General features: G+C 40.4%; 1 long non-coding RNA gene across 1 annotated transcript in view; it reads left to right on the top strand.

Annotated features, from left to right (window-relative positions):
• The window catches only part of LOC124246012 (uncharacterized), a 171,510-nt gene extending 154,166 nt beyond the window's left edge, over positions 1–17,344 (top strand). Inside the window, exons 4-5 of the long non-coding RNA XR_006890374.1 lie at positions 6,657–6,783; positions 17,276–17,344. This is a non-coding gene — a long non-coding RNA (uncharacterized LOC124246012). The remainder of the gene's footprint in view (positions 1–6,656; positions 6,784–17,275) is intronic.
• Positions 17,345–19,072: the final 1,728 nt, after the last annotated feature.

The following is a 19,072-nucleotide window of genomic DNA, read 5'->3' as shown; positions in this document are numbered from 1 at the left end:
CTGGAAGGACCTCAGTGCATCAGTGTTCATTGGCTGGTATATGATCTATTGGTGGTGTGGAGGAATACCCCTAAAGGAAGGGATGTTCCTATTAACTGCAGGGCCTCTCTCATTCTTTATATGTCATGCTTTGGTATGAGTAAATAGGGTTGCTCCCAAAGAGAGCAATCCAACGCTGTTGTTTTATTTTTCCTCCAAGCTGGTGGTGGTTTATGTTGGGGGTGGGAGATGAGGGACGAATGTAAGGAAATCTGGAAGTTCCTCTAACGAAATCAAACCCATTTATTTTCCAGGACTAGTATTGGAGGGAGGATTTCCTTGTGGTGTGGGCCAGCTGGATCATAGAGCCCTCAATTTTCTTTCTCTTAAATCTTTTACTCTCTTAGAGGACCTGCTACTCCTACATTGGCCTGAATCTTATGTTTTCAAAAGTGGTTGAGAAGCCTGGAATGCAGTTCTAATTCTCGCATTAACTATCTGCTGGGCCTTGGGAAGTTCCCTTTTCCTCACTTGGCTCATCTGTAAAATTTCGGGGTTGACATAGATTATAGATCTCTAAGATTCCTTCGAGCTTTTGGCTTTCTGGCTTTCTGGTTCTGAATTGGGAGTCTCCTGATCTTGTCTGATGGAGGCCATCATTGAGTCCCCCAGAGACTGGTCCAATAGGTATTCTGTATCATTTATGTAACCAGTGAGGCCTTTTGAGTTTTCTTTCTCCATTTTTGGGCTGTAAGATATAATAAGCAGAACTAATTATTTCAGGCTCCTAAATGTAAACTTAGTTTCCTAAATAAAGGACAAATAACTGAGTTTTGGATAAAAAGGGAAAAAGCATTTGGGGGCCTAATGGTGTGAATCAGATTCCTTGAGGAATGGCATCTCAAAGGGAGTGTCTAAGCCCAGCATCACTGAGATGAACAGGAGCTCAGAAATCTCTGTGTTTTCCTTCTGGGACTGAGTGGCTTCACCTCTAGGAAGTCCTAGGATGAAGGAGTCCTCATTCTGGGCACATTGGGGCATTGCCATGTGAAACCACTTGCTCTGTCGTGGTTGTAGAATAAGTGGAGCTGAGTTAGGAGAGACAGGCTTGGAAATATTGGGTTAGTGGTGCCTTCCTTTGTGCTCCTATAGCACATATGTTCTGTTCAGCACTTTTCCCACTCCCTTGGGGTTGTTGGGTGGATATGTCTCCCTTGTGTCCCCCATGAGTTCTTAGATTCTTGAAACAGAAGCAAGTGTCTCAGGAAACTCCAGCATCTAACACAGGACCTGGCACACAGTGGGTATTCAATGAATGTCTTCTGAAAAATCTACTCTGATTCCCCAAGCTAGAATCACATGGCTCCCATTGCACCCTGTACTTCTTTTTGTCTATCAGAGTACTGATTGTACTGTATTCTAGGTGCCAACTGACTTGTATCTCTGCTCCACTACCTTGAGGGTAGGATTTTTTATTTCTTCTCTACTGCAGTGACTGGCGCAAAGGAGGTACTAGATAAATATTTGTTTGATTGATGTGTAGAAGATTTTATTATTGCAAAGACCCAAATATTATGTGGTAACCTCTCCCTCCTGTCTTATGGGGCTCCTAGAAAAGTACCTTTCCCAGCATTTTGCTAAATATTTTGTCCTTGTCATTCATTCATTCCCCATTATTTGACAATCTACTATAAGTCTACACTGTACCAGGAGCAGTCCCTCTTCAGAGATGAATCAGATGGATCCTGCCTCATCAAGAAAGCTTTTATAGGTGAGGAACCTCCAGAATTAAAACCATGTAACTATAAACCAAGAGCAAAATCAACGGAAATTTAGGAACTTTAATCCTAAATTAAATAGTCTAGAATTGCACATATGAGATTTCCCTCTTCTCCATTCTTTCCTCCCTGTATCCCATTCCTGGCTGTTTTTATACACCTGCCTACCTCCTGTATGTTTTCAGCCTTCAGATTGGAAGCTGCAGTGTTGCAGCCTCTAGCTACTTTAGCAGCCTGGAGCCTTTCTGTGGAGAACTGCAGCATCGGCTCTCATTGAGGACTGTTCATTTATGACACTATCAAACTGAATTCATGCCTAACAGTTGTAGTGGAGACTTGCTAGTAACGTCTTCCTCTTGCATTTTATAACTTGATTAGGTACCAGAGCTGACTAGATAAGTTTTCTTCTTATAAGAATGATGTTTATTTCAGCCCTGGAAGTTTTTGGGAAATTTTTTTCAATGGTTGTTGCATAGTATTTGCATTGGTAGATGTATCAATTATGCTTTTTTGTCGTTGTTTTCCATCTTGTGAAACTAACTAACAATTATCTTAACAGATAACATTGCTACTTCTACCACTTGTCCCAAAAGAATGTAAACTCTCCCCACTTAGAGATGGTAAATGCTGGATTATTTGTGTTTCTGAAAAGGTTTTGCAAATATTCTAGGTGTAGTATTGTATTGGTTGGAGTAAATGCTAGTTGCTGTAACAGATAAACCCTGGAATCACAGTGGCTTAAACCAACAGTTTCTTTCTTACTCATATCACTTCTTCAAGTAGTGATCCAGGGACTCAGACTCCTTTCATCTTATGGCTCGGCTGTGTTTAACATGGCATTCCCAAGGTTGCTCTAGGGTTTATCTTCATTCCATCCAGCTGTAAAGAGAAAATAATATGAAGGATATTATATATTAGGTTTTTTAATGGGTCAGGACTCGAGATGTTATGTATCACTTTGGTCCGTATTCCATTGGGCAAAAATCTATGCCGTGAATACAACTGTCTATAAGGGATACTGATAAATACAGTCTCGATGTATGCCCAGAAGGAGGGGAAACATGTATTCATGAGCACATAATGGCTATAACAAGTACCTCCAGGGAGACCACTAGAAAGCTAAACCATTCTTTCCATACCTGTCTCCCTTTCACTGGTGCAACAAAGCCACTGGGGAACAGATACATTATTTCCCACTCCTGTTGTCTTTTCATATGCACCCTTAGCTCTCAGGTGGGAGGAGCTAGACCCTAACCTGATTGATTGTAAAGGATTATTGATCCAGAGGTCAAGAATCATTCACTGGATGCCCTCTTAGGGAATGATAAATCTCTAAAGAAAATTACATCACCTACAGTTTTCCTTTTACCTTTTCCTCACAGGTTTGCCTAGAGGTGAGGAAACTGGGGTCTCTCTCTGGTTCTTGCTGAAAGGAGACACCTAGTTGTTTTCTGACGTACTGTATCAGCAAGCCAGGGCCAGGGCCTACATGAAACATTATCAGAATTAGAGCTGCGCGATATTTACCAAGCAATCAACATATATCAAGTACTTGTTAAGAGCTGGGGATATAGAGATAAATAAGATGGTCAAAACAGCAATGAGATAGGGGCCGGCCCCGTGGCCGAGTGGTTGGGTTCGCGCGCTCTGCTGCTGGCGGCCCAGTGTTTCATTGGATCGAATCCTGGGCGCGGACATGGCACTGCTCATCAAGCCACGCTGGGGCAGCGTCCCACATGCCACGACTAGAAGGACCCACAGCGAAGAACATACAGCTATGTACCGAGGGGTTTTGGGGAGAAAAAGGAAAAAAAAATCTTTAAAAAAAAAAAAAAACAAAAACCCAGCAATGAGATACCTTTTTTCTCTGATAATATTCGCAAAATTTAAAAGGCTGACAATAGCAAGTGTTGGTAAGGATGCAGGGAAATGACAACTCTTGAACAATGCTAATAGGCATAAAAATTGGTCCAGCTACACTGGAGAGAAATCTGTCAGTTTCCGTTAAACTAACAATGCACATGCCCCATAATCCAGCAGTTCTACTTCTAGGTCTCCTTATTAAAGTAACACTTACACATGTACACCAAGAGATATCTAGTAAAGCACGTTTGTTGTAACTTTTTTTGCAAAAGCAAAATCTTGGAAACAACCTAAATGCCCATCAATAGGAGAATGTTTACATAAACTGGAGGTATGTCTATATAATGGATTATTACACAGCAATTAAAAGGAATTAATCAGATATATATATCAACATGGATATATTTCAAAAACATTTTTGAGTGAAGGAAGTAAGTGGCAGAATGATGCACACAGCCACATGGCATCTGGAAAATGATGTTGCAAGCCAATAGTGTATATTTTATATGGATACAGTTATGTCTATAAATGTATAAAAAAGATTAGAAGGATACACATGAAACTCATATTAGTGTTTGGTTACCTTTGGAAAGGTAGGGAGGGAATAGAGCATGGGGGTGGAGGTCAAGGGAACATTTGGCTTTACCCATAATGTTCTATTCTGAAACAGTGAACAATGTTTTCATAAATTATTTTTAAAGGAAATAAATAGAAAAAGACTGGAAGCAAAAGTGCCAAAATGCCAATAATGGTTACTTGTGGATGTTAGAAACATGAGTGATTGCTGTATTATTCTTTGTACTTTTCTGTATGTTTTAAAATTACCAAAAACAACTAGAGAAACAACCACAAAATCCCACTGTCCATGACTTCAAAGAGCTTGCTCTCGAATGGGGGAAGACAGACAGGTAAACAAACATATAAACAGGTAAAGCGTTCAGGGTGCTGAGAGAACAAAGAGGAGAGGCTCCTAACTTAGACTTAGGGGTCCAATAAAAACTTCCCAGAGAAGATGCCAATGATTTAGTCCTTGAAGATCAAGTATGAGCCTTCTAAGTCGAGGAGTTACATCCTGTGGCATTCTAGGCCAAGGGAACAGCATAGCAATGGGGTGGAGATAACAAATAGCATGGTGTATGAGAAAACTGCAATTGGTTTTGTTTGTCTTGAATACAAATTGTCAGGTAGGGTGGGAGGAGTGGCAGGAGATGAGGTAATGTAGGTACCTAAGGATTGGAAGGGCTTCACTAAGGAGCTTGGACTTTTTCTTATTATAATTACTAAAATTTATTGAATGGTTTACCATGTGCTAGGCATTGTATGAAGCTTTGTACTTGTACATCTTTTAATTTTCTCCACAGCCTGTGTGAGGTAGGTACTATTATTGTCTCTATTTTAGAGAAAGGAAACTGAGGCTCACTGAGAGGATCAGGTCTGTATCTGGGCAGTGAAATGCTTTTTTAGTTGATTGAGATCTAGCTGTGGAGATGAGTTTGCACTAAGCTAGCGATTCTCAAATGTTGGTGAGTGTCAAAATCACCTGGGAAAGCTTAATAACATGTAGGTTTCTGGGCTCCAACATATGGATTGTGATTTAGCAGGTCTAGGGTGGAACCCAGGAATCTGTAGATTTAATATTTATCTCCAGGTGATTCTGATGTAGGTGGGCCTGGGATCACACTTTGAACAATCCCCACAGTATTACCTTTCTCCCTTGAGAACGTTGGACCACTGGTGTCCATTTTAAGCATAGCTGCCCATGGGTGGGGCAAAGTTCTAACAACTACTCATTACAAGAATTAGCCCTATTACCTTGGGACTCTGTTTCACTTAGATAAACAGTCACTGACATAAATAACAAAAGCCCATCTGCAAAAACGGTAGAGTGAGCAAGGGCCCTTTAGTCTCTCACTTGAGGTCCTCCAGCTCCTGGAACTCATTAGACTCAGAGCTGAGCACATGGTATATGCTTAGTAAACACTGCTGGGTGGTCAGCTGGTTAGTCTCAGCATGACCATAAGTAAGAGTGATAAATCATAGGTAAGTGATCAATTTGTATTTTATAAGCAAATACATCATGCCTATTGATTGCTTGGAAACCAACTGGATCTGTGGGCAAGAGATTTTACAAATGGAATGCAGAGGACATAGGCTAATATTACTATTCACACATCACAAAAAGCAGAGGCTCAGGCACTGTCCTATAGCTTTGATTCAGAGAGATTCCACATTCATATTCCTGCCGTGGTATAAACTCTCTCCTCTACCCACTTCTATTCTCTGGGCAGTGAGAGTTTCTTCTGGGTCTTCTGAGAGAGTGTTTATTTCTGTCTCCTGTGTCACTAGGAACAATAGGTAGGGGCAGAGAATTTGTGTTCAAAGCTTTCCATTTTCTTCTCCCTAAGACTTAGATGGATGATTAGGAGATTAATGGAGCCCTTTGAAGTTGGAAATGAAAGACCTGTTGAATCACAGCAGCCTAGTCTCTTTGGTTCCCATAATAGTCCTGTATTCTTGCCTCTTTCTTTTGAAGTGATAGCAATTTGAGGAATTGGTTGAGGCTGTCCTGTTTTACAATGGTGTAGTTCAACCTCTTTGCCCTTTTTGGGCCACACTCAAGATTATGTTAATATAGTACAGCTTTGAGGAAAGGAAATGGTCATCTCTTGGCTCAAATGCTTTGGTCTAGAATGTGAGTAGAGGATTAAACATAACACCAGTGCTTTGTTTTTTATGTGTTCTTTCACTTGTGCTCAGCATTGAAAATTCTGATCAGAACATGTTTTTCCCCCATGATCCCTTTAATAGTTCTTCTGTCAAAATAATCTTCCTCCTGCTACTGTGATTATATTCTTCACACTTTCCAGTCTTTTGTCAAATTCTGTGTCCTTTTCTGACCAAAATGTATTCATAAGCTGTGCTCATATAATGTCTGTGTGACTTGAAGTGAAAGATCCCAACAACCTCATGGTTTTTTTGTGTGTGTGTTTCTCCTTCCCTGTGAAGTCAACTATTTTCTTTATTATTTTTTTACAGATTTTTTTTGTAGACACACTCTATGTGCATTAGAAGGAAGCCATTATTGTAGGCATTAAAAACGATGGAGTCATGAAGCTGATGGGATGTGAAGATGTCCTTTCATACAGCCCCTGCAATCAGCCAGGTAAATATTTAGTCTACTCAAGTAAGTAGTCATCTCATCTCTTCTTCAAGACTATTTTGATCATTTGGTCATGTTTTGTCTCCACAGTCAAGATGTTTTTCCTCCTGTCCAACCATGAGTTTTCTTACAAGGAGAGCATTAATGGTAGTCTTTTCTTTAATCCTCCTAGACAATGATGTATGTATGTATATTGTACATTGAGCTTGACATTAAACTTGGAAATTGCTCTGAGCTGTAGACACCTCAGCAATCTCTCAGGTTTGTATTATTTTGGTTCCTGACCTTCAACTTTTACTTCTATTTCCAGTCCTGTTCCTGCCCTTTGAAACTTTGAGGCATGTTTCAGATGTATGTGAATCCTCAGAACAAAGTCTGGGAGCCCTGTTACAAGTCCAGCCCTTGTTCTGGACTTGTATGGTATGAATGAGATCGTGAATATTATTACCACCAACGTTTACTGAGCACTTATTATGTGTCAGGCAGTGTTCCAGGACCTTTATGTTTATTATCCCATTTACTCCTCACAGAAACCATATGATATGGGTATTGCTATTATCCCATTTTATAGAAGAGGAAGTGCAGAGTTGGAGAGGCCAAGGAGCTTGCCCAATTTCACACAGCCAGTAAGAGGTAGAACCAGAATCTGAACTTAGGTCTGATACTTGAGTCTTTGCTTTTAGCCACTATGGTCTGTTGTCTCCCTAGAGTGTCTTGGATAGAAGGTATAACTTGTTTCATTCCAAAGGTGGAGACAGAATTAAACATGTCTTTATATTTACCAACATGAGAAAAAGGTGAATTAGAAGGTTTCTGTGAGGTTGGCCTAAATTGTCAGATTTTCTTTTGGTATCTCTTTGGAATCAATTTTCATTGAGCTTTGGTGACCAGGACTTTTGACTAAATGCTCCACAAGACCCTATGCAATTTGCAGCCATAAATAAAGAGGGAGAGCACTGCCGTGCTTAGGTGTGGTAATGTAAGTTATGTAGCATTTGTGCGAGCTGTCCTAGTTGTCTCATAGAGGGATTTTTGAGGTGTGTGAGTTTTCACAGATACAGCTCCAGTGACTTTATTTTTGTGTTAATGCAGAGGTTCTCTCTTTGCTTGCATTTTGTCTAAATTCTCAAATTTTCCCTCTCCTGACCCTATTTTAGTAGAGCTACTACTTTGCAGTCTCTGCAAAACTCTTGAATCCATTAACTGAAAAGCACTTTGAGATCAACATTCACAAAGATCAGCCATATGCCAGGCCATAAAAACACACCTTAACAAATTAAAATAATTTAAATTACACGAAGTATACTATCTGACTATAAGGAAATTAAACAAGAAATCAATAACAAAAAGATAACAGGAAAATCTCTAATCCCTCAGAAATTAAATAACATGTTCCTAAATAATCCATAGGCCAAAGAGGAAATATCAGGGAAATTTAGAAAATATTTTGATCTGAATGAAAATGAAAATACAGTTCTTTTCCTTTTCACTAGGACACACACATGCACACAAGAGAACATGCTGCTTTCAAATATTATGCCCTTCTGAGGACTTAAGGTATGCTTGCTAACTCAGGCTCTTCATTCCTGCATCCCTCTTTCCTTAGGATGAGTTTTTCCAACAGCGTTCCTTAAATATAGGTTTCTGTTGGGCCATCCTATCCCACACTGCAGAGGACACAACCTGACTTCTCACACAGGGGCTCCCCAGGCACTATGCAGACACACTTTCTTCAGACTAGCCTTACCAGCTTGCAAAATGTGCCCGCATGCCTGAGCCCCAGGCATAGAGACTATGATGCAAGCTAAACTCCTTCCACATACAATTACCAACAGCAGAGTGGAGTGGAAAGAGCATGTGTGAGCCGTGGAATCGAACAGACGGACTTGGGTTCATCTCACAGCTCCACACACTACCGGCTGGATGACCTTGTATGTTGTTAACTTCTCTGAGCTTCAGTTGTTTCCTCATTCATGAAATGGTACAGTGACTCTTTCTTGCAGGTCCTTATGATAAATACATTAGATAAATGCATATAAAGCTTTTACCACAGGGCCTAGCATAATAAGGATGCTAACGAACAATTTCTGAGTTAGGAACTGTTCTAAGTGCTATACAAGTATTACCTCATTTAAACATGCTCACAACCACCCTGTGAGGTAGGTATTATGATCTCCATTTTATAAATGAAGAAACCAAGGTACAGAGAGGTTAGGTGATTTGTCCAAGTCACATCACCTTTTTGTTTTTTGAACTGTCACCAACTTTAATAGACTCAGAATGTGTCTGCCAAAGCAGACTGACTCTGGGATGTCTGAGTGCTCCAGCTTCTGTAGTCCACTCTGGCCTGGTGGACCAGTGGCAGAGTTGAGGGGGAGGAGCTGGTTTAAATGAGCTCTAAAATTCCTTTCTTGCCCAAATTCCAAGATGCTATACATTGAGTTAGTAAGGCCATTGTATTGCATAATTAGATATATTCATCCACCACCCCACTCCTAGCAGCAGTCCTTCTATAGAGCAGTGTTAGGGCTATCACTAATGAGGAGATAAAAGTATAAGTAGCTGCCTGACTTACTTTTATCTGAGAATAATTGAATATTCCTGGCAGCCAAAGGCTCTGAGCAGAGTGGCTCCTTAGGATGACTAATTTAAAAGAGGGCTTCATTGCAGCCCATGCTATCCCAGAGGTTTTCCCTGATGTTTATCTCCTCAAGGAGGAGCAGGGCACTGGAAAGAAAAATCAAATTTGTCTTCCCTGGTTGTGCATGAGCTACTGTGGCTTGCAAATGTCTGTTTTTGGACAGATAATTTGCTCATGGGTGTATCTAGTTTTTTTTTGGGGAGGGATAATTATTAACATTGATAATGAAAACATATGCTAAGGAATATAAAATTAATGCAAAGCTAATCACATTGCCAAGAATGAAAAACTATACTATCAAAAAGTCAGAAATACACCCCCCCCCAACTGCTTATGACTACCCAAAACAAAGCAGGAAAATTTCAGAGAATACACAGAAAAAACCCCTGATAATCTTGAGGATTTACCCTAGTGGTTCCCAGACTTTGCTGCGTATTAGAATCACCTGGGGAGATTTTAAAACTCGTGATACACAGGTTGCACCCCATAGCAATTAAGTCACAATGTCTAGGGGTGGGAGCCACCTTTCTTTTTTTCTAAAGATCCCCAGGTGAGTGCAATGTGCAACAAAGTTTGGGAAACATGGTTTAGCCTATCCATACAGAAGTCATCATCTTCCCCTGAAGGTTCTCTTGAAGAGTCAGTGACAAGAAAGCCTTTGAGGACCTGACTTTAGTAAATTAATCTCCAAGGTAGGATTCCTGAGTATTAGAAAAGGGTGGGTCTTCTTTGAGATCATGGGCTTTGTTCTTACTTAGAAGATATCTCCGGGGTGGCCCCGTGGCTGAGTGGTTAAGTTCAAGTGCTCCGCTGTGCTGGCCCAGGGTTTCGCCGGTTTGGACCCTGGGCGCGGACATGGCACCGCTCGTCAGGCCACGCTGAGGAAGCGTCCCACATGCCACAACTAGAAGGACCTGTAACTGAGATACACAACTATGTACGGTGGGGTTTGGGGAGATAAAGCAGAAGAAAAAAAAAGGATGTGTCTTTATTAGATTCAACTTCAAGTAAGAAGTGATGAAATTTGCTAAGGAGAGGGAAAAGAAATGGCTCCAGAATTTCTTTATATAAGGAGTTTGGGGAGGATGATTTGGTTATAATTCGGTGCGACTGTGTTTGCAGGGAACACACAATATCTAGATTATACTGTATGTTTGTTTAGGATGGTTGATGGAGATTGTGAGGGAAGGTGAAGCCATCATTTTTACCACCATGGAGGAGAAGAGGAATTTACACTTTTTTTGCTAAGGTGATTTTCAGCAAAATAGTGAGGAAGATGAGGTTCTCAGCAAAATCTGAAACCCATTAGCACCACCTTCCTTTTCCTGTCTCCGTTCATTAGTGTCTCTAACCCCAGTAAATAGATACTAATAAACGATAATCACTAATCTTTACATAGTTTTTAACATGTGCAGATGCTGTTTTGAATCACTTGTTACGTCAACACACAATGTCTTAACCCAAAGAAATAGCTCATTGAGTGGGAGGTCAGGATCCAATGACTAGCTGGTGGGGGAAAATAATTTGAGTGAGTGCTTGGGGGCCCCTTAAATGAAACTATGTGGGCAATTCCCTACTTTGCTTACACTCCTTGTTATAATCAGTGCTTCTCAAACTTGTGGGTGTATCAGAATCACCAGAAGCACTTCTTAAAACACGGCTTGCTGGGCCCCACCATGGAGTTTAAGTAGGACTGGGGTGGGGCCTGATAATTTGCATTTCTCACTATTTCCCATGGGATGCCTATGCTACTGGACTAGGGAACACACTTTGAAAACCACTACATTAGAATGATTGTTTTTCCTTTCTTGATACTTTAGGCTAAAATAAAAAAGTTTGAGCTTGAAAAAGACTTCCCAAATATTGAAAAGATAGCATTCCTAGCAGGTTGGATGGGAAAAAACTGCTTTAACAGTTTAAATGTACTTCGTGATAAAATATAAGATGAAGACAAGACTCTTAATACCTCAGTGATTAGTCATCTGACTGTAACTAAGTTTCTTTTACTTTAACAGTCAATACAAAATCCTCAAACAAGCTAATTAATTATCGAATATGGTCTGACTGGAACTCTTAACCACGCACATGGCCAAGTTAAAAGTACATCATTTGCTAGTCAGTGCAAGGGACTACATTTCTACGACACAGTGATGAAGGCACAAGTCATGCAAGCTGGCTTGTAAACTACTTCACTTGGTTTCTCAAGGTTTTCTAAACCACCCCTGGTCTCTGTTAAGTATTCTGATATTTTACAACTGTAGTCTTATGACTATGACAAAAGTACTTCACAAGCACTGGAGTGTGGAAGTTCAAGGATGCAGTGAGTTCTGTATCTGGCAGAAGAGTAGGACCATTGAAATTCTAAGAAGAAAGCACTGGCTTAAAAATCCCTAAAAGCTTCTGATCGAGCTATCTAGAAATTCCAAAAAGATGAGGCTGTAAGTAACTCATAATTACGTTTAGGCTATTATTCAATGATACACACCCAGAAGACTGCAGCTTGCACTCTGCAAATTAGTGTTTAAGATTCTCTTTCCTATTCTGCATCATCATCGTTGTTGTTGGCATTTTCCTCCTCACCCACTTCTTCTTATATGGTACTTGGAAACTTGGAGTCATTGTGAGTCATCAAATGCTTCTCCAGTGATGTATAATACCAATTTTAGGATAATATTCTCATGGAAAAGGTACCCTAATTGAAAATGTTCATCAAATTTAGCTATAGCTCCCCAAACTCAGGCATTTCAGGAATACAAAAGTAATTGAATAACAGTAATTGGAAGTTGTTCTGTACACTGTTCTGAAGTTCTAATTCTCTTACTTTTCTGAAGCTTAATGGTTTGCTGGGTGACATTTTTCCCCATCTTGCAATGTATTCAGCATCCTATGCAGCCTGTAATCTCAGGTCCCCAAGAGAGATAGGGACCAGAATCATCTGGGCCTAAAGTAAATATACATGTTTTAGTCAACACTTCATTTGAGAAATATTCATTGAGTCAAAGAGAAGTTCTGTGAAACGTTCTCACCAGTCTCTGAAAAGTTGAGTGTGATACCTTTTAGGTGCTCTAGAATAGCTCATCTTGTTTCTGAACTATGTTTCTGAGCATCAGTGTATTCTTAAACATAAACCAGAAATGAGGAATTCCTTTAGGGTAGCTTTTATCTTCAGACTTTGTCTCTTCCTTGAGCTGTCTCTGCTTCATTTCTTCACCAAGTGCCTCTGTAAAACCTGTTTTCCATTTGCTTTTACCTTCTGTAGCCTCATAAATTGCATTGATTTTGTATCTCTTATCAAATAGAGGTTGATAGAGACAAGCACTTTTTAAAAAAATAGCATGAACTTCTCTATGAAATTTGGCTTTTGTTTGAGCAATTTCAAACTGAACATTTTTTTTTTTAAAGATTTTATTTTTTCCTTTTTCTCCCCAAAGCCCCCCGGTACATAGTTGTGTATTCTTCATTGTGGGTTCCTCTAGTCGTGGCATGTGGGACGCTGCCTCAGCGTGGTCTGACGAGCAGTGCCATGTCCGCGCCCAGGATTCGAACCGACGAAACACTGGGCCGCCTGCAGCGGAGCGCGCGAACTTAACCACTCGGCCACGAGGCCAGCCCCTTGAACTGAACATTTTTGAGGGCCTTAACTGCTGGCAATACTGGCTGTATTCTGGGTAGGCTGTGTGTGTTCTTTCATCATATTTATCTTGAGACCCTTCATCCGTTTGAGAGATTTGCCTCTGCTCAACAGTTGTTTTCTTCCTTCCAGTCCTCAATAACACGGTGGGCCCCCTCTTTTGTCCCACCTTCCGATGCCGGTGCCACAGCCTCCTTGGGAGAAAGCAGAACCTCCTGGGCACAGCGTGAGGCTTTTTTTGCTTTCCAACCTCAGTGCCTTTATCTTCCTCATTATTATCTGTGAGGCCAAGTTGCTCAAGTGTCCTCCATCCCCTAAGGAAGACAGGAAGCCCAGGAGCATGTGGATGGTGACAGATGACGGGCAGGCCCTCAGCACCATATTCTATCTTTCTGGCACCATGTCGCCAGATCCCTCCTCTTGGCCTTCAGGAGCTGCCGCCTCAGCATCGAGGTTAACATCTTTAACACTCCCCTGGACATTGCCATTCTGCCCTCCTCCCCCTCCATCCTTCACATTAGCCACTTCTCTTTAGGCAAATGGAGCTGGTGTCACGTCGCTTTCATCAGACATGTTGGGGGAACCTAGATACTTCCTGAGTAGCTACGGCTGGGAAGCAGTGGGTGTCACAGGTGACAGCAGACAATGAAGGTGGCAGCAGTGGTGCTGCTGGACTGAGGGCAATGGGCTGCTGCTGAGGTGTGACGGCCACTACTGCTGGGTGACCGGGATTAAGCGATGATGGCTGAGGAGCACAGACCTTGCCTGCGACTGAAAGTCGGGGCGGCCTCAATGCAGGGCAGGACTAGCAGATTCCCTGTCAGCCTTGAGCTGGCATTTAAATCTGGCCAAGGTCAAGGCAAGGCAAGGGGGAGCAGCCAGGCTCCGGAATGGTCAACAGTCGCCCCCTGCTGTTGCCTCTAGCAAGCTTCCCAGGTCTGACTTGCTGAGAAGAGGTAATTGACAGGCCATCTCTTTGTTGCCTCTCCGACCCCCACCCCCACCCCACTGCCTCCAGTTTGCTTTTGTGATTGGGGGCTCATTGCTCCTCTCTCCCCGCAGACCCCAGGAAGAAAGCCAAATTTATGACTACCAATATGCCGTATGCAAATGGCTTGAGACAGGTAGCTTTGAGAAACACAATAGATATAAATTCCACAAAGGGGAAGGGGTGTTTCCACCCACTAACACAAACTCCAATTAAACTTTTTTTTAACCTTTTGGTCCTAGTCAAGAAGACAGCATGGTTTTGTGCAAAATGCCCTGGAGATTAATGCTCAGGTATTAATGAAAATGGTTTAGGTCTGGGAGGGACCTTAGAAATCATGGAATCCAGTGATTCCTGAACCTTGAGTGTGCATAGGAATCACCTGGAAGGCTTGTTGGACCACAGATTGCTGCCCCGCATCGCCCCCTCACCCCACAGAGGTCAGGATTCTGTGGGGTCTGGGGTGACCTGAGGATTTGCATTTCCAGCAAGTTCCCATGGGAGGCTGCTGCTGGTGGTCCGGTGGGCTGCACTTTGAGAACCACAGGTCTAATCCAACTTCCTTATTTCACAGATGGGTCAACTGAGGCAGAACCCCAGCTGGGTTCCAGAAATGGTTTTGACACTTAGCAGTTGCTGCGACTTTGCAATCTCATCCGGCTTCTCTGTGCCTCAGTTTTCTCATCTACCAAGTTAGGGTGATGACCTCTGTCCTGCCTATCCTCTGAGTGGTTTAATTTACAGGGTGGCTGCTGTTGGGTAGTTACTCAGCCTTCAACAACAACCCTCTAATTACCTAACCATTTCCCCCACTGGCTACTGGGTCAGAGTTTATACCCTGCTTTCCCTTTTGTCAAGGACTGAGAGAGGGAGATGTTGTCAAATTGGGGGTAGGACATAAGCCACTGTTCTTTTTGTTGTATTTTTTCTCATGTTGCATTTGTCTCTTATGTTTGTTAATGTTTCTAAGTATATTGGTTTTCCTTTTTTGTAGAAGTTTCCTGGTCTTTTCCTTTTCTATTTCTTCCATGCTGAAGATTAGACCGTGCAAGTATATATTTTCTTCTCTTTCTTTGGTGGATTTTTTTTTTTTTTTTTGGTGAGGAAGATTGGCCCTGAGGTAAAATCTGTGCTAATCTTCCTCTGTTTTGAATGTGGGATGCTGCTGCAGCATGCCTCGATGAGCAGTGTAGGTCCACGCCCAGGATCCGAACCCATGAACTCTGGGCTGCTTCCAAAGGGCAGTTCATGAACTTAACCACTATGCCACAGGGCCAGCCCCTCGGTGTGATTTTTTTTTTTTACCATATATATCCTTATCCATCTCGAGTTATATTGACACATGATATGAACTTTGGATCTCAGTTGGCATTTTATTTCCCTAAACAGCCAACCTTGGCATCATTTGTTGAGTAATTCCTTTCCCTAGCCTTGATGTATATCTATGCACTCTTTAACACTTCTAGGAATGTAGAATAGGTGGGAGTGAGATTTGTGTCTAAAACCATTTCTTTTTCAAATGGAGAAGCTGAGGCCCGGAACAGCTAACTGCTTTTCCTAAGGTCATGCTAGTTAATGGAGAAGCCATGACTAAAACCGGGATCTCTGACTTCTAATCTGAATTTGAGATAAGTCTGCTTCTTGTCTATCTAACTTTAGTGGTCGAGATTGGCTAATGTCTCTCTATTTTTTTTGTCATTTGGGAATATAGCCTGTGTTATTTATCTTCTAGTATTTCAAGAGATGCTCATGACCATATTTTAATGTGATTTCTCCTGAATTTTAAATTACTGTTTGGGCCAAACGCAATATGCTTCCAGCCCACATGTGACCATGGGTTGCTAAATTTTTACCTTTTAAAAAGCTGCATTGTCACGGGATTTGTAGCCTAACTTCTGTTCTAGCTATTGCAAACATGGACCATCCAGCTAATATCAGGAGAGAAGCATTTCCTTATTGCTTTTCTTTCTCTTTCTTCTCCAAATAACCCAGCAGAGCAACTTGTATTAGAGTGTTCCTGTAAGACACCAGCTGAATTAGATTATCTGAATTGGTTTATGGCATTAATGCCATTTCTGATAGTTCCCTGATTTTATTGACTTGAATTGTAATCTAGGATTAGACTAATATGTAGCAGGTTACCCTTCATTATGGTTCCTGGAGTGATGAAAATCCCAGGCCTGTAATCAACTTAGTGAGATACGGTGATCCCAGCGTGCTGGATTTGAAGGGAAACCAATGTGGTGATTGCATACTAGTGCCTCTTCCTTTCATTTAACCTCACCTTAACTCAGACAGCCCTGGCAGAGCTTTCAATATCTGTCCTTATCTATAGTAGTTTTGCAAACATATTTTGAATCTTTTGACTTCCTGCCTGAATTACTGTTGGCTATCAAATGTGCTATTAGCATTTAGACGGTGGGCCATTGATGTACTGTTTAGTTAGGAAAGTGATACCCAAGGGAGGACTAAGAGATTTCATAATAGGGAGAATAAAAAGATAAAGCATTTAAGGGATGGTGTGCCTTTTTGTACTGGAAGATAAAAGTTATTGTAAAAGTGATTCCCTTGGTTATGCCATAGGGCCTTTCAGAAATGGTACGAAATTTGATGATGAGATGGAGAAGAAAACCTATTCTACTTCTCAACTCTATTGCTTCCTCCTTACGTTAAGCTTTAAGAATCTCTCACTCTGATTATTGCAATGTCATAACGGGTCTTCTTGCTTCCATTATTGCTGTCTTTCAGTCTATTCTCAATATAGCAGTCAGGGTGATCTTGTTAAGTCATAAATCAGATCATGTCCAATAGCATCCTTCCAATGCCTCCCATATCAAGTAAAATCTAAGTGATTTCAATAGCCTTATAGAGCCCTCCGTGATGTGGACCCTCATTACTTCTCTGACCTCATGTCCTACTTCTTTTCTCATTACTCTGTTTCAGCCACACTGTTTGTCCCTCTGACACACACCAGGCATTTTCTTCCACAGGACCTTTATTATTTCCTCTGCCTTGAATCCTCTTCCCCCAATGATCTGTGTGTCTAGTACCCTCACCTTATTCTCTTCTTTAATCACTGGTCATCTTCTTACTGAGGTCTTACCTGACTATTCTGTTTTAACTTGAAACTCTCCTTCAACACTTCTAGTTCTCTTTCCTTGCTTTATTTATTTAATTTTTTTGCCACATCATATCAATTTCTAACCTACTCTATGTTTTACTTATTTGTTTACAGTTTAAAAGGTGTCTCTGGGCAGGGCAGGAGAGTTTTGGGCCCACAAGGTGAGATTCTCTTCATCAGATTAAGGTAAGTTTCCTTTGAGGTTTATTAAATGCTTTTTCTACATGTATTAAAATAATAGATTTTTTTCTTTTACTCTTTTAATGTGGGAATTACATTGCTATGGATTTTTCCATTTTGTTTCTTTCTTCAAAGAACCAACTTCTGGCTTTGTTCAACTTTATTTTGTGTTTGAGTTCTACTTCATTAATTTCTACTCTTTATTATTCCTTCCTTCTACATTCTTTGAGTTTAATTGTATGCCCTTTTTCTAACTTCTTGAGTTGGATACTTAGATTTGCATTGATTTATCAACCTTTCATCTTTTCTAAGATATGCACTTAGGGCCAAGGCCACCTTCGTGGGTGTGCTACCTGTGCAGTCACACAAGACTCCACACTCAGAAGGACCCTGCTTGGTTTAATGCTGTTGTCATCTTGAAATTCTTAATAATTTTATCTTTGTACTGTATTTTTAAAGTGAAATCTTATGGGACAACAGAGCATGCACATGAGCAGAGGAGACATGTACAAGATGCATGTCTGAAGTTCCTTGCTGCCCTATTTGCATATAGTGTTTGTGATGCTCTGTGTGCATAGGATTCTGAAATTGCATAATATGAAGATGAATAGTAAGAATTCATGCATTATAATAATTTAAAACTTAAATTTTTCTTTCCTTAAAGTTACATTAAATATCAAATAAAAAACACCATGACAAGTTGAGAGAGAGACTGGCAGAAAGGAGAAAGCTTTTTATATTATCTTTAATGGGACTTTCTCTCCCCATGGCTTTTTGAACAAAGGGCCATCCATTTTCGATTTGCACTGGGCCTGGCCAATTATGTAGCCAACCCTGCTTAAGTATATTTCCAAGCACGACATCCCAAAACTTTGATATATCATATTTTCACTATAATTCAGTTAAAAATATTTTTAAAATTTCCATTGTTATTTGTTTCTTTTATCCATGAAGTATTTAGAAATGAATGTCTTATCTGTCAAACGTGGGGGTTTTCTATTTATGATTTTATTATTATTTCTAGTTTGTCTTTAGTCTGGTGAGATAGCATATTCTGTGTGATTTTAGTCCTTTCAAACTTGTTGCTTTTTAATGCATGTGGTCAATTTTAGTAAATGTTCTATGAGTGTTTGAAAGATATATTCTGCAAAATTGGGTGCAGTGTTCTATATATGTTGAATCCAGTTTGTTAATTGTGTTGTTTATACTTCTATAGCTTTATTGAATTTTTGTCTTTTGCTAAGAGAAATCTGTTGAAATCTCTGAGTATTATTATGGAATTTTCTATTTTTCCTTTTAGTGCTGTCAATTATTATCTTATAAATTTTGAGGTACATTGTGTTCCCATTTTTGTTTATTTCAAGATTTTTTTTTATTTAATCTTTGACCCATTGGTTGTTCAGGAATGTCTTATTTAATTTCCACACATTTGTGAATTTTCCAGTTTGCTCCTGTTATTGATTTCTAATGTTATACTATTGTGGTCAGAAAAGATACTTGGTATGCTTTCAGTCTTTTTAAATATGCTAAGACTTGTTTTGTGACCTAACATATGATCTATCCTGGAGAATGTTTCATGCGCACTTGACAGAATGTATTCTGTTGCTGTCAGCTAGAATGTTCTGTATGTGTCAAGTCCATTTGGTCTCAAGAATAGTTCAAATCTAATGTTTCCTTATTGATTTTTCTCTCTGGATGATCTATCCATTATTGAAAATGAAGTATTGAAGT

This window comes from Equus quagga, chromosome 10 (genome assembly GCF_021613505.1).
Source record: "Equus quagga isolate Etosha38 chromosome 10, UCLA_HA_Equagga_1.0, whole genome shotgun sequence".
NCBI classification, from domain to species: domain Eukaryota; kingdom Metazoa; phylum Chordata; class Mammalia; order Perissodactyla; family Equidae; genus Equus; species Equus quagga.
Note: the sequence above shows the minus strand (reverse complement) of the source record. Positions and strands in the feature narration are given on the sequence as shown.